Here is a 5,939-nt window from a genome sequence, read left to right as displayed (position 1 = left end):
TAAGTAATATTTTAATAAAATTATGATTGTTCATTTCTTTTTGCAAAAACGACAAGGCTTAACACAAACATTTAACAAACACCTTTATAGAAATTGAAGAAAACATTTAAATCTTTTAGGGTGTCAAAGTCTTCTTCCTCCTGCATCCATGGCGTCAAGCCATGAGCAAATCTCATTGTCGCCTATGGGCCTCCATCTCGGCGGAGCAAACTTGTTTAAACCCCCAGAGCTTATAAAACCAATGGCCGGGAATTTGTTGATGTAGACTTGAAGACGTTGGTGGCCGTGATCTACATAAGAAATCGCCGCCCCAAAGAAAAAAAAACTAACGAAGAGGGCCTCTAGAACGCCCCAGTTCTGTCCAAACGAAGTCGGGGAACACAAACTTCAGACGCTCCCATCTTCCACACGTCTTTCAGTGATACAAAGAAGCATCACCGGAATGGGAACGAGGCAGGGATACTTTATTCCACGCCGGCGATGGCATCATCGGAGACCAACCTAATACCCCAAGAGAGGGAAATTCTGGCTCCCATTGGGCCTCCCAACACACCCACACTGGCAAGCCGGTGGAGGAGGATGACGGCTTGGGGGGGCCTATATCACTATTGGGGCTAGGGTTACTTCCGCCCCGTGTAAACTATTGTAATAAGTTTGTATAAAATTATGATTGTCCATCCAAGGAAGTAGATATGGGGGTTTGTGGACAGTCGGGGCATATGACGACAAAGTGGGGTCTGGTTGAGTGATTTTTTTTTCTTCTCTCTCCAGTCCGAACAATGACGGGGTTATCCGATTAGGCGTTTGATGGGTCAGTTGTAGATGCTCTTATGTACGGACTGAAACTTGTAAATGTCATTTAAAAATGAACCACGAAGACCTTTTTATTTGTAGGCGAAAATTAATTTCAATTTGTCAATTCTATACCATATATGCATGGTCCTTAAAGTGTCGAAAATAGATAGATTTGGTATCTTGCTTTATTAAAAGTTATTTTCACAATGACCGATCAACACAATAATTTGAAAAGCGGGATAAGTGAACGAAAGAACATAAAATAAAAATTTGGAGAAGGAAAACATAGGCTTTTGGCCTGCTTTATAGATAAAACAATAACCAAGGTTCATACACCCATGCAAACAAATGTCCGGAAGAAAAAGCATATACTCCCTCCATCCGGGTTTATTAGGCCCCTTTCATTTTTGGCTTAGAGTTTGACCAGCAAATTTAACTAATAAAATGTAAATGACATGTCACAAAATTTATACCTCCAAAAAGCTCTTTCAAATACAAATCTAATAGTGTACCTTTTTAGCATATATTTTATATTTTATTAGCCATAAGGATAGTCAAAGTCTCGCTCAAAATGCTAGGGGGCCTAATAAACCTGGACGGAGGTAGTAGTTGTTGGGATAACGGCACAAGACATGTCCAAAAATTCATGCCCCCCTTTCACCGTATTAAACATTGATATTTGTCATAATTTTAAGTGGAAACTTAAGTAGAAATGAGCCCCCGCCCACACCCTCGCCCCTAAAAAAATAGATTACCCTCCTCAACTCCTAAACACTTGAACAAATTTTTCATATTAGCAAAAGAGCCCGTGCATTGCAGCAGTAGAGAAATAACACACGCTCTTAACCCAATAACCATTACTCAAGACCCTAATAGGTGCACGTCTTCTTTTTCACATGGCATCACATTTATGTTGCCGATGGTGAGGGAGTCCTGGATTAAGGGGTCCTCGAGCGTCCGGGTTGTGTGACATGGGCCGGACTAATGGGCCATGAAGATACAACACAGAAGACTTCCTCCCGTGTCCGGATGGAAATCTCCTTTGCGTAGAAGGCAAGCTTGGCATTCGGATATGAAGATTCTTTCCTCTGTAAACCGACTCTGTACAACCCTAGGCCCCTCCGGTGTCTATATAAACCGAAGGGTTTATTCCGTAGAGGCAATCACAATCATACAGGCTAGACATCTAGGGTTTAGCCATTACGATTTCGTGGTAGATCAACTCTTGTAATTCTCATATTCATCAAGATCAATCAAGCAGGAAGTAGGGTATTACCTCCATTAAGAGGGCCCGAACCTGGGTAAACATCGTGTCCCCCGTCTCCTGTTACCATCGACCTTAGACGCACAGTTTGGGACCCCCTACCCGAGATCCGCCGGTTTTGACACCGACATTGGTGCTTTCATTGAGAGTTCCGTTGTGTCGTCATTAGAAAGTTCGATGGCTCCATCAGTCATCTACAACAATACCGCCCTGGGGGAGGTTTTTCTCCCCGGCCAGATCTTTGTATTCAGCGGCTTCGCATTGCGGGCCAACTCGTTTGGCCGTCTAGAGCAGATCGACAGCTACGCCCCAGATCACCAGATTAGTTTTGGAAATTTGGACTATGTCGCTGAGATCCGAGGAGACTTGATCTTCCAAGGGTTCACGACCCCAACCTCCGCTTTGGCCTTAGATCCGGAGCGCATCGCCGGGTCCGAAGACGGGATTCCTGAGCCAGCCGGACTATCTGCGACTACTAAGCCCAGTACGGGAGAGCCGGAGGAAGTAGTGTCGCTGGCAACCATCATGAAGCCGGACTCTTCTCCGGACACTGGCTCCGAACCCTCGGAGTCAGCATCGTGTGAGCTCGGCCAATGAGTCTCCTTCCCGCCGTACTCCACGGACTCTCTTCTCCCTGGCCAAACCTCGCCTTTAAGCGAGGCCCTGGACTTGATGCGATCCCTCGTCATTACGCAGGAGCAACGTCCGAACTACGCCCAGCCCAGACTAGGGGCTGAGAGCGGGGAATTTTATGTCCCACCCACCACCCACTTCGTAGCCACTGTCGAGGACTTAACTGACATGCTCGATTACGGCTCCGAAGACATCGATGGTATGGACGACGATGCCGGAGAAAAGCAGACCCAAAACCCGCCGTTTACCGTACGCTGGACGGCCACCTCTTCGTATGACGTCTACATGGTGGATACACCCAAAGAGGGTGACGACGATAACGAGAAAAATTAGTAGAGGATAAACCTCCTGAGATACAACCAAAGTGTCGATGGCGCCGCTCTAAATCACGCCGTGGAAGAGACAGCAATACCGGCACGAGAGACAACAATACTCCGGACGATGCCGAAGACCAAGAAAACCCCGTCGAACCAACCTCCGAACAGGACGATCGGGAAGATGGGCAAGTTAGCGCTGATGAACAGGCCGTAAACGAAGACTCGAAGGAAAGCAATTATCTTCCACTCTCCAAGGATGAGGTTAGCCTCGGCAACGAAGACTTTATCGTGCCTGAGGAACCCCTCGAGCAGGAGCGCTTTAAGTGTCGGCTGATAGCCACTGCAAGGAGCCTGAAAAAGAAGCAACAACAGCTTCAAGTTGATCAAGATCTACTCAACGACAGGTGGACCAATGTCTTGGCAGCCGAGGAATACGGCCTCGAGCACCCAACTAAAAGTTACCCGAAGCGTAAACTGCTACCTCAATTCGACGATGAGGCACTTGAGCCCGTACCATTAGCACGTAACGCGACTGACCGACCAACACATGGCCGGGACAAAACGGCAACTCAAGCCGAACACCAGCCCATACTACCTCGCCATAAATGTAGAGACACAACAGCCCGGGGATATACATATGACCTGCGGCAGGACCTGAAAAATAGAGCAGGCCAGACCAGATCGATCTACAGATCGTGGGGGTGTGCCCCGGCGAGCGACGACGACTATCTAGCCGGACGCGACAAGCACAACCACGTCCGGGCCGAAAACCCCAGACGGACTCCATCAGAGCTACGTCACGACTTGGCCCGATATAGAGGCGCCGCACACCCCCTTTGCTTCACTGATGAAGTAATGGAGCACGAATTCCCAGAAGGGTTTAAACCCGTGAATATCAAATCATATGATGGAACAATAGATCTCGCGGTATGGATTGAGGACTTTCTTCTCCATATTTATATGGCCCGCGGTGATGATCTTCATGCCATCAAATACCTCCCGCTAAAGCTCAAGGGACTGGCTCGGCACTGGTTAAACAGCCTGCCTGAAAACTCCATTGGCAGCTGGGAGGACTTGGAAGACGCCTTCCGCGACAACTTCCAAGGTACATACGTCCGACCTCCGGATGCCGATGACTTAAGTCATATAGTGCAACAGCCCGGAGAGTCAGTTAGGAAACTCTGGACTAGGTTCCTAATTAAAAAGTACCAAATTGTCGACTGTCCGGATGCCGAAGCACTCGCGGCCTTTAAACATAGTGTCCGCGATGAGTGGCTCGCCCGCCACCTCGGCCAAGAAAAGCCAAAATCCATGGCAGCTCTTACCGCACTAATGACCCGCTTTTGCGCGGGAGAAGATAGCTGGCTCGCTCGTAGAAGCAGTAGCGCGAGCGATCCTGCGACCTCCGAAGTCAGGGACCGCAACGGCAAGCCACGACGCAATAAAGACAAGCCTTGCAACAATAATGCAGGAACCCTAGACACAATGGTCAACGGGATTCAGTGGCTCGAAAGCCGGTCAACGGAAGAAGCCATTTAAGTCAAACAGAGATGGTCCATCCAGTCCAGACAAGATACTGGATCAGCCCTGTCAGATCCATGGCAGCCCTGACAAACCCGCCAACCATACCAACAGAAATTGTTGGGTTTTCAAACAAGCCGACAAGGTCAATGCCGAACACAAAGGGAAGGGGCCGCTCAGTGACAGTGAAGAAGAGGAGGCTCGCCTACTGAGCACCGGGGGACAGAAGCAATTTCCCCCCAAAGTAAAAACAGTAAACATGATATACGTGACGCATACCTCTGAAAGGGAGCGCAAGCACGAACTACGAGACGACCACGCCGTAAAGTCGGACGACCCTAAATTTAACCCACGGGCGGCCTGCTCGATCACTTTTGATCACAAAGACCACCCAACCAGTATCCGTCACGGAGGTTCGGTAGCTCTAGTCCTCGATCCAATTATTGGCGGATTCCATCTCACGCGAGTCCTCATGGACGACGACAGTAGCCTTAATTTACTCTATCAAGACACTGTCCGCAAAATGGGCATTGACCCATCAAGGATCAAGCCCACCACAACTACCTTCAAGGGAGTAATACCCGGCGTAGAAGCTCACGGCACAGGCTCAATCTCACTGGAGGACGTCTTCGGTTCACCGGAAAACTTCCGATGCGAAGACTTGATCTTCGATATTGTCCCATTCTGAACTGGCTACCACGCACTGCTCGGGCGGACCACTTTTGCTCGTTTCAATGCGGTCCCAATCTACGCCCATCTAAAGAATAAGATGCCCGGTCCACGCGACACCATAACGGTCAACGGAAACATGGAACGCTCCCTCCGCACTGAGGGGCATACTGTGGCAATCACAGCCGAAGTACAAAGCGGCCTCCTCAAGCCACATATCTCATCGCTCATTAAACCGTCGACCTCTACTGCACAGGACCGGCCAATTTTAGAGCTGGATTAGCAGCTCCGCCTCCGTCGTTCGCCTCTTATACCCGCGGAGTTTGCGCCGCGCATACATAATTATGCACTCAAAATACCTTGGTCATCGGCGGAGGCACAATACAGGCAGGCCTACAAAGCGGCTCGTCCGAACTTTAAACTTTTCTCTTTTTCCTAACTACTTTCTTATCTTTCTGCCACAGGTGAATCAATACCTGTCCGTCCTATAGACTTGAAAGGAATCTTCATGAGCTCGGCTTTCCTACAAAATAATCGGGGATTGCTCCATTTAAGGAAGCCTTTTTCGCGGAAGCACACGCAGCGCAGACGTGCGACAGGAGGTCCAAAAGATTTTTTGTAGACAGAAAACTCTATTTTAAACCTGTACAGAGCCTTTTTTTCTCAGCCCTCGACCCCTGGCACGTAAGATGGCCTGGGTGGTGGTGTCATAATCTGTAAAATTACGTTCGACGTATCAA

The sequence above is a fragment of the Aegilops tauschii genome, chromosome 1 (genome assembly GCF_002575655.3).
Source record: "Aegilops tauschii subsp. strangulata cultivar AL8/78 chromosome 1, Aet v6.0, whole genome shotgun sequence".
NCBI lineage: Eukaryota > Viridiplantae > Streptophyta > Magnoliopsida > Poales > Poaceae > Aegilops > Aegilops tauschii.
This window is presented reverse-complemented; position numbering follows the sequence as displayed.